The sequence below is a fragment of the Lonchura striata genome, chromosome 6 (assembly GCF_050655825.1).
Source record: "Lonchura striata isolate lonStrDom1 chromosome 6, ASM5065582v1, whole genome shotgun sequence".
NCBI lineage: Eukaryota > Metazoa > Chordata > Aves > Passeriformes > Estrildidae > Lonchura > Lonchura striata.
Genome location: NC_140708.1, coordinates 9,700,386 through 9,711,000, shown reverse-complemented (window position 1 = coordinate 9,711,000; position 10,615 = coordinate 9,700,386). Strand labels below are relative to the sequence as shown.

General features: G+C 43.5%; 1 long non-coding RNA gene across 1 annotated transcript; it reads right to left on the bottom strand.

The window, feature by feature from the left end:
* Positions 1-4,796: 4,796 nt before the first annotated feature.
* Positions 4,797-10,264, bottom strand: LOC146767024 (uncharacterized). The gene is made up of 2 exons (XR_014956105.1): positions 9,988-10,264; positions 4,797-9,701 (listed from the first exon to the last, which is right to left on the bottom strand). It is a non-coding gene; the product is annotated as an uncharacterized LOC146767024 (long non-coding RNA).
* Positions 10,265-10,615: the final 351 nt, after the last annotated feature.

Here is a 10,615-nt window from a genome sequence, read left to right as displayed (position 1 = left end):
TTACTTTAAGGATTCAAGAAAAAAAATGTGCAGGTGGTACTGAGTTACAGTGTCATAGCTTGGATGGCAGCCGTGGGAAGTCGGTTTCATCCCTTGTGTTTGTGCTGATCTCGACGGGATGGAATACACTTCCAAGGGGAAAGCCCTGTTTGGTCCACTACAGTTGGCCTTTGATCACTCCATCGGGGAGGATTGATTGGAATCAGCTCTGTCACTCATGGATTCTTTTCGTTTCTCCTTAGTCACACTCTATGACAAGAAAGCAGAAAAGAAAGGGAGAAGAGAGAATGTTTTTCTTTTTTGGGTGCATGTCATTATTGGTCTAATTTAAGAATTCATATGCCATATCTTTTTGAGATGCAAATCTTTCAGGAATGGATGCAATGCTATCTATCCCTAGCAAGAAGTGTCTTAAGCATTTGTAACTTGTAAACTTCCACCTTTGTCTTAATGCACACCTCAGCACATTTTCAACTAGATTTGAAGTAGTTATAATAATTTACTTTGTCTTGCTTTGTATCAGTTTAAAAGCAAATAGACAAATCTTTTATTTGACTTAGTGATGCTCTGTCTTCAGTTTTAGCATTTAAGACTTTACCTCTCCTTCAACAGTCTTCTTCAATACCTCCTTGTCCTTGCTGGTGTGAAAAATGCATATTTTATGATTGGCTTTTCGCAAAGGCTATAATGAATATTATAAGTGTAACGTTAGAAAGTTATGCTGTGTTCATTCGCTTAAGTAGTGTGTTAAATACAGTTTTAGGTTCTAACATAATGTTAAAATAGAGACTATGTAGGTGGGGAAGTTTTTTTTTTTAGGAATGAGATACTTACTTCAAAGAACACCTAAATCTTCCAAAGGAGAGGAATTTATGGCTTCTTATCAGAAGAAGCTAATTTCTTCAGGCCTTACTCGAAGACACCAAGGGATTAAAGGGAACAATTAACATACAACAAACAGAGTTTCTTGTTTAAAATAGAATGCATTCATGACCATAAAGGATATATAAATATGCAACAAGTATATTAGTTTAAGGGTGATTCCTTTATTCACAAGTCATGCTTTTCGTAACTTAATGTCCGAGAACATCTGGACGTCCGTAATTCTTTACTTTTTTTATTGTCTTGTAATTGTCCTAACTCTAAGCTTTAGTACTCTAATGATATTATTATTTTTATAGCCATTTTACTATTATTAAACTTTTAAAATTTTAAAAACCAAGCGATTAGCGTTTTTTTTCACACTGGTATGAGTAATCTTTCACCCTGACATTTTGTATGTGCTCCTCTACTCAAAGATAGATAGTTGCAGTTTCTCTGCCTCGAGAAAACACAATTTTAAAAACTAAAAAACCTCATGAGCTGACCAAATGATGACAAAGTACGGCTTAAGACTATCCATGTGAAGAGTCAAAAGACATGAAATCATGGCTACAAAGTTAATTTCTCTTGATTTCCTGATGCCCCTGGAATGATTTGGGTCTCAGGAGGCACCTGGGAGCCTCCGTTTGTGTCCTGGGCGGGGCCGTGGCTCTAAAAGGGGTAAAGGCTGGAGGAAGGGGGGTCCGGGGGGGAGAGGAGCAGGGGCTGGGATCGGCGGTGCCCTGGGCATTTGCATCTGGGAGCGGCCGCCGGTTTCCCGATGGGAGCCCTGGAAACGGAGCTCGGAGTCCGTGAGAGATGCGAACGCTGCAGCTGGAGCGCTGAGAATGGAGGCTCTGCCGAGAATGTCGTCTGGTGAGTCTCCCGATGTCCCGTAGCTAATGCTGTGCTGGCACCGAGTCGCCTCATTGCGATTTAAACTCTCTTGAAAGACGCTGAAATTACAAACTGGACTACAACATGCGCGCGGGGAGCTTCGTGTCCCTAAGGAAATGCTTTAGGGTTGTGCAGCTTCTGAACTGCAGCAATAATCCCCACTCCCACAGAAACCTGCTGGGCCGTGGTTCTAGGGCAAGGGTGCCAGAAATGTGGCACCTTCAGTGTCACCCTAACAGGGATTTCCCTGGGAGCTCTCAGGCTCGGGAGGAAATGGTGTTCCTGCCCCTCTGGGAAAGCAGGGAGCGGGATCGGTGCTGCAGCTGTGTCTTTTTCCCGCTCTCCGCAGCTGTTCCAAGGATGCCCTGGAGTGCTCTGGCTCACGGCAGGATAATCGATCTGTGTGCCTGGGTGCGCAGCTGGGTCAGTCACTGGGCTCCCGTGGAACCCCTGAGGTTGGAAAAGCCCTTCGTGCTGCTGAAATGGCCCCAGGACAAACCTTCCCAAGCTGGAAGCAAAGCCAGGGGCAGGGAGGGAAATCCAAGAGGGTGGTGGGAAGGGCTTTCTCCCAGCTCTGGACGCCCTCAAGGCAGGGGTGATTTCTAAGTGTTGTTAAATGCTGCAGCAGCTCTGTCCCTACGTGAGAGCTGCCTCAGCTTGGGCGAGCGTGAGGATGTCCAGCTCTTCCTCAGGGCTTGGAGCACGGCAGGGTGCAGAGCTCAGGTTAAATCTTGTTTAAACACTTTTAATATCAAAATGTATTAAAACAGAGACCGAGGAAATAACACACGGAAGTCTGTTGCAAGCATAGGTACCAGCTGCCTTTATTAAAGATCCACGTTGACGGATGTTTTGTCAGACCACTCTGAGGCCAGAATGTGTCCAAAAAGCTTCACTAACCCCTTGTTCTTCTGCTGGTAGGGCAGCGTCTGACCCCAGGTCTCGGGGGCTGCGTGGAGAGTCCTCCCTGGAGCAGGTTCACCCCGTGAGGATGAGCCACAGAGGTTCAGTTCTTGGAGCAGGTGAGGATCTCTTTTACTTAGTAATTGCTTTTGCTGGTTTTAATGTCACAGCTCCGGTGTTCCTTCAGGCATTGTGCCCTGCAACAGCACTCGCAGCTCCTGTGCTGGGCAGGGAGCAGTTCTGCTGTGGGAAATGGACTTGCAGAAAATTGTCAGAGTTTGACAGGAGGTTTACATAGTATGTATCTGAATGGAAAATTTGAGATAAGAAAAGCTGACTTAGAAATGCCATGGAATAGGACATTGAGAGAGATAAATCTTCCTCGCACAACGCACCAGTTTATCAGATTATGCCCTTTTCTGACCCAGAAATAAGGCAACTGAGAAGTGTTTTTAAAAACTTTTATTTCATTTTCAGTCTCACGTGAAGGGTGAGACAATACAGATGTTATAATTCATGCCACCGCAATCAGAAGCCAACTATTTCCTAATTACAATACATTATAAGCGTTTCTTGGCCTATTAGCTTTTGCTACACTATGCCTTAAAACCAATCATCTGAAATTACCCCTCATGAATCTTATTAGAATGCATCTTTCATAGTTCTATTTCTCTAAAGTATCTAGTCTTATTTACAAACTCATCCTTTAAAACTTGTTTCCAGTTCCATTTCTCTCTCAACAGGGACGTGCAGTGAAGGACGGTGCAGCAGGGAAGGGGAGTCTTTACAAACTCTATCAGTATTTCTCCCAAAATTGGGAGAAATGGGGTGGAGCAGAGATGGGGGTGGTTTGGTTTTGTCTGGGCCGGTTATTCCTTGCGCAACGTTTTAAATCTGTTGTAGGATTTACTCTCCAGTATCTTTCTAACAAAAGCTGACAGAAATTTAGGTCCAGGGTTAGAAGTTGGGTCCATTCACTGCAAAACCTTGCCCAGGCTGGAGGACCGGGGTGATGGCCGCTCTCAGCAAAGGTTACCTATGAATACCGTGTCAGATTTCCCTCGGTGCTGGGCAGGACAGGTGAGGGCTTGGATCAGGAATTCTGCAAACAAGGCCTGTGTGATGTTGGTTTCTTGTGTTTTTCAGGGCGCCAGGGCTGGCACAAGGACTCGTGCAGGTGCCGCTCTGGCACGGGAGCCGTTGCCCTGTGGAGCCATTTTAAAGGTGTGATTATGGAACATTTTGGAGGCCGTTTCTGGAATTCCATTTGTAGCTGGATCTCGCTCCGAGTGCAGCGGTCCAGACTTGTGCTCACCTTGGTACAGCCTGGGGCTGGAGCAGTTTTCCAGGGAAGTGGAGATGGCTGAGGACCGGCGCTCTGGGAAGCAGGGACCCGCTGGGATTTGCATTTGCAAAGCTGACGTAAAGTTTGTAAAAGCGGCCCGAAATTCTAATTCCTGCGGTTTCTGGGGAGGAGGTGCAGGTCACCCCGAGAGCGAGATCAGAACTCGTTTGTGGCGAGGAGTCTGAGGTCTGTAGGTGCCACACCTGGCAGGAGCTGTGTGCTCAAGGCAGTCCCAGCCCCGGAGGGAGGCTGACGGGCTCTGCTCACGGCTGTCCCCAGCTGTCCCCAGCCCGCTGCTCAGCCCTGGAGCTGCTCTGGATCCGGGCTGTCCGTGCTGGAGCGCCCTGCTCCCCGCAGGGCCCTGCCCTAACCCACGCAGAGAGAGCCCTGCCGGCCAGAGTTTCCTTTTTTCCTTTGCGATCGCTGCGCGCTCAGCAGGGAAGGGCCGGGGCTGCTCTTGGGCCGGGGGCACTCGGGGCTCAGGCAAACCCAGCCCCGGCGCGTGGGGGTTCACAGAGCGAGCAGCTGCCGGGGCTCAGGAGCGCTCACGGCTCTTTGTTCCGAGGCAGCCGGAATTTCTGACCCCGGCCTTTATTTGGCTTTTCCAGCCCAGCGCCTTCGCTCGGCTCCGCTGCACCGAGGGGACTTTTGCTCAGCGCCTCCTGTCAGAAGGTGCAAACTCTCCGTTCAGCCCACACAGCCCCAGCCCTGCCCTGCCAGCCCTTCCCCATCGTGCCCACGCGGTTTCTCTCTCGCTCAGCCGGGGCAGGCTCTCACTGACAGCCACAGAAACAGAAGGGATTGTCTTTTATTTCATTCTTTTCCTGCTTAATGCCCGCGTCTTGTACTTGCACATCAATCCCAGCTTCTCCCGAGGCTGCAGATCAAATCTTTCAGTGTCCGTGGGAGTTTCTGGTTTTCCCGTTCCCACGTCTCCCCTCTCCCTCTGTATTTAAAAAAAATAAAATTAATAATGGATTTTGTTAAGCATTTGTTGCATATATTAACATAAAGAAGGTGTTATCGTTATTATTATTATTATTATAATAATATAATTTAAATGTATAATTTTGTTATAAGATTTTAAAATTATGGTGTTAAATTTTATTTATTGTTATATTAGTTATTCTTATTTTTGATATTTCTTAAAGTTGTACACTTTTATAAGTAGATTTTATGTGATTAGATACATTTATAAATTTTATTAAATTTTTATATTTATGTTTGTGTGTTAATAAAAGAAAATTTATTGTTGGTTTTTTGTAAAACTGCGTATTTAATATTTTTATATTTGTTAGAAAGGTATTTAGTGTAAGAGATGTAGAATTAGATCGTTTATTTAGATATTTCAATTGATTTAATTATTTTAGTGTTCTTGAAGTAATAGGTGGTATAAAATGTGATCCTACCATTTTTAAGTTTCAAGGCTTAAAATTACTTTTATATTTTGATTACTATTGATGGATAAATGACTTTTTTGTTTTAAATTGGTAACTATTTTTCTATTAAGAGCTAATAATGTAAGGGCTTTTTAATTATATGGATTACTTGTAATGTTTTTTATTGGTATATTAAGTAAGTAGGTAAAGAATGGATTTTTTTGAGAAGCGCTAGATAAATACAAAGTATTTAAACTTGAAACTTTAGTTAAAGTTACTTAAATGTTTGTTTTAGGTTGGTTAATTGGTAAAGTGATATAATTAAAAGTAAATAAAGTAAATAGAGTAGAAGTATAATATTTGATAGAATTTTATACTTTGTAAGTTATTAAATAAGATGTTTATAATATTGATTTTTATATTTATAAAGAAACCTAAAGTTTCTATATTTTGGTGGGTGCAGTACAAGACGTCAGGTGTAGTGTATCTTTGTATTTACATTGGTGTTTTATTTGTGGAGTGGCGAGTGTGTTTTTTGTGTGATCTGGTTTTATGTTCCTTATTGAAATTGACTTGGGTTTTTGTACTTGTTGAGATATAAGTAAACTTTATGTTTTGACATGAGAAATAAGTATTGTTAAGTTTTGTTTTATAAAATTGTATAGAGACTGGCAAGATAATGGTATAGGTTGTTATAATTTTTCAGTTATAAGCATGAAGAAATATAAGAATAAAATAATGTACGTAGTAAAGAAGAAATTGACAATAATTAGGAATTACTTAGATAACATCTATAATTAGTAACATAGGTGAAATTATATCATTACTAAGTATTAAAAGATGGTACGTTATTTTAGAGTTTTTAACAGTTGATAAATGTTAAATTAGTAGCAAGTTAAATAATTATGTGTGGATAATGATTTTTTAAGTTTAAAATAAAAATAAGTTTATTTGTTATACCAATAAAGTTAAATTGTTAAGTTAAAATTATTTGAATTTTATTTTTGACGTAGAAAATATTTAGGTTTCTTGTTAATTATTTTATTTAGGTAGAGTTAGGGTTAGGTTCTAGTTTAAATTTTAATTGGTGAATGTTACTTAATGTATTTTTATATAATGTTTCTAAAAATAGTAGTTAAGAGTAAAAATGTTAGGATTAAAGATGAATTACATTATTTAATAATTGGATTTTTTAGAAGTGTTTTTAGAATAGATTTGAGTATAGTAAACTTTTTTTTAAAGATTTGAAAGTGGTTATGGACAGGATTGTGAGTTTGGATTTGGATATTGAGAGTGTGAAGGTGGAGAAAATGTATGAGAGAGCGATTACTTAGTGTGAAACTTAGAAATAGAAATTCATGTTGTAGTCGGGTTTTATATTAAAGTGATTTTGTAATAATAACTGAGGAAAGTGATAAGATTAACAGTTTGGAGGAGGTTTTTAATGAAATATATTTTTTTTTAGTCTTGAAAAATATTTAAAACTGTGAGATAACATTAGGTTAAATTATAGAGTTAGTGTAGAGATTAGTTAGAGGGTTAACTTGTTTTAAGAGCTGTATAAGTAGAGAATAAAAAAGTAGGAATTAGAAATTTTATGTGTTTTTTAGATCATTATATAAAGAGATAATAAAGTATATGAAAGTTGGTTGTAAATATTATAATAATATTTAATAAATATTGCTTATTATAAAAATTATTATATAATTAGTATATTAGTAGTAAGTGTTTGAAGAAGTTAGGATAACTTTAAAAATATATATTAAGGAAATAGAGTAAAATTCTTAAATAGCATGATATGAATAGTAATTGCTATTTTTTGGTGTTACTTATAAAAGATAAAAAGAGTAGAGATTGTAATGAAGAACAGAATTTTTGATGAAATTGATGACATAATACACTATATTTTTTTAACTTCTGAATAGGTGTTTGTTAGTGTTTTCTTTTAGTTGTTGTAATTTGAGTAGTTTCATTTTTTTTTAAATAAAATTAACCATATACTGTATAGTTTAGAGAAGTGATTTTTAATAAAATTTAGGGTAAGTTATATTACATAACATTTAAATTTAGACTGAATGAATTTTGATAGTAAGGAATAATAAACTTAATTTTAATAGATAAAAAGAAACTTAATGTATTTATTTAAATGCATTGACATTTAAGTTTGTTTGATTTTATTAACACTTAACATATTGAATGTTATTATTTATAAGTATTGAAGGTTTTTTAAGTCTTTTGGTTTTGGAGAAATTTTAGCTTGTTGAGTTGAGATTATTACTTATATCTTTACAGAGTGGTTTTATTTATTGGGAGATATGTTTCTTAGTCATAGATTTTTATTTATGTTACATTTCAAATGGTACTAATTTGTGTAGTGGGTTTTGTTAAATGTAGGATATCGATTGGATTGTTTTATATTTTTTGTGGGCTTGGACAAATGGTTTTTGTTTTTTAAGAGTTTTTGATTTAGAATTTGAAGAGTATTTGGCATTTGGAAGAAATAAAATCGGGGGTTTTTTGGATACAGTCGAGCTGTATTTTTAATGTTAGCAAGGACTAGTTTTGGTATGTTATTTTGATTTTTTTGTTTGCTTACGGGGAGGGTCTCCTGTTAGATGTGGAAGCCTGAGACTGGCACAAGGAATTTTTGTCTAATGCTTGATGAGTCTGTTTTATGGGGAGGAGGTGTTATTTTAAGTTTTATAAAATACACTGAGAATTAGTTAAAATCATGGAAGAAACATTATGGTAATTAAAGGGCACTACGTTTAAAGAGCTATAAATCTTTTTAAATAGCTGCTTGATGTAAGGCGAGCTTAATCTCCCTTTTCTGCCCCAGAAAGCATCGGGCACGTCCGCATCAATGGCACCACCTCTGCCCACTGCTCCTGCTCCACCCGACCAAAAGCAAGAGCAAAAGTTGGTCGGGCTTTAAGAACTTGCAATAACTTTGAAGCAAAAGAAATCACGTTTGTCTCCCGCGCTTTTTCCTTTCGGGTGCCGCACTCACCTCTGCGGACACGCGCCGAGCTCTCGCTGCAGGAACCCGTCAGGCCTCGGTGGCTGTGAGTTCACGCTCCTCTCCCCGGGGAATTGAAAGAATTGCTGAGGAATCGCAGAAATGTTTTCTGGAGCCTTTCCCCTTCGGTGCCCCTGTGCTGTGTGGGACGAGGGCAGAGGAGCCTCGGGCTGGAAAGGGGCAGGAGAAAGGCAAAGGGACCCGCCGGTGTCCCCAGGGCACCGTGGGGAACACAACGGACACCGCGCGGGCACGGGGAGGTGAGGAGTGACAGTCTGGGCCAAAATCCCAGCTCACCCCAGGGAAATAAGTGAGGGACATTTTGGAGGGGAAAGCTGAGGTCACGAGTTCACCCAGCCCGGCCACGTTGTGTTTGCGCAAAGCGGCACCAGAGGTGAAGGTCAATCCTGAGCCAACCCTGCTCAACCTCTAAGTCTCAGAATAAATTCTACAAGCTGTCCACTGAGGGACTAAAAATACACAAAAGAGAACCAAGAGCAATCCAAGAGCAAACCAGAAGGTTCCTGGCAATCCCGTTGCAGTGATGTCACAGCCTTTTTGACAGAGCTGTAAGATTTTTATTTCAATGCTGCGTTTCTCTGCTGGGATCATTCACTCCGTGGGCTGTGGGGATTTTTTGGGTTTGAACTCCCTCACGGTGGCCCTGACACTGCTCAGGAGCTGGAGGAAGAGCAGAGCCAGCGCTCCTGGCAGGGGCAGGGAGTTTTCCCCCACAGCAGATCCAGCAGCTGCCCTCCACCCCGGCCAGGAGGGATCTGCTTTGGCTCCTGGCTGCTCCAGGTGACATTCCAACAGCCTCATCTCCCATCCAGCCCGGCCAGGAGGGATCTGCTTTGGCTCCTGGCTGCTCCAATGACATTCCAGCAGCCTCATCTCCCATCCAGCCCGGCCAGGAGGGATCTGCTTTGGCTCCTGGCTGCTCCAGGTGACATTCCAGCAGCCTCATCTCCCATCCAGCCCGGCCAGGAGGGATTTGCTTTGGCTCCTGGCTGCTCCAGGTGACATTCCAACAGCCTCATCTCCCATCCAGCCCGGCCAGGAGGGATCTGCTTTGGCTCCTGGCTGCTCCAGGTGACATTCCAGCAGCCTCATCTCCCATCCAGCCCGGCCAGGAGGGATCTGCTTTGGCTCCTGGCTGCTCCAGGTGACATTCCAGCAGCCTCATCTCCCATCCAGCCCGGCCAGGAGGGATTTGCTTTGGCTCCTGGCTGCTCCAATGACATTCCAGCAGCCTCATCTCCCATCCAGCCCGGCCAGGAGGGATCTGCTTTGGCTCCTGCAGGGACAGAACATGTTCAGCTGCTCCAGGTGACATTCCAGCAGCCTCATCTCCCATCCCTGCTCCTGCCCCTCCTGCTCTCAGCTCCCTCCCCACCCGGAGCTCAGGCTCCAGTTGATGTTTTAAAGCACGACAAGGCGGTGGCTGGATGCGCTCCCAGCCTGTGCTGAGGCAGAACATCTCTCCTGCAGAAGCTCAGCTCCTTTCAGAGCCTCGGCATGTCCTTTTTCCTCAGGAAAGGGATGCACATCCCTGCCTGCAGCACACCTCCAGTGGGACCCACCTGTGAGAGTTTTCCATCCCTTCTGCACCTCCAGCTGGCTCCCTGGAAATCTCCGAACATCATCGCACTCAAACCTCTGATTTCAAGGCATCTCCGAGGCTCTTGCTTGGCATTTAGTACCCGTGAAGGAAGATTGCCTTGGCTGAAATGCTGCTGGTGAATGATGGCCTCAGGCTGGAAAAGAGGGAGGAGATTTGGGGTGGCTGGAACATACCTGGCAGCTGTGTGGGAGCTCGGGGAGGTCGGCAACAGGGATTGCTGTCAGAGCCCCTCTGCAAACGGCCCGTACCTCCATTCCCAGGTAATGCCAGCCGTTCCCTGGGGTCCCTGTGGGCTGTCGCTGTCGTCTGTCCGGGCTGAAGCATCCCTGCGTGCCTGTGGGGAGCAGCCCCTGGCCGAGGAGCCGCGGGCAGCCCTTCAGCCGTGTCCGTGCCAGCGCTGTCCCGTGCGCCGGTGCCCGTGCCGGGACGTGCGTTCGGCACGCTGCGAGCCACGGGCAGGGCACGGCAGCTCCCGCCCTGCAGAGCCAAGGACAGGAGGTGCTCTCTGCCCTTCGGGGGCTCCGGCGCCTCCAGCCCCGCACCGGGCACAGCCGGAGCGGGAGCAGCGGCCCCGGCGGAGCGGCCGC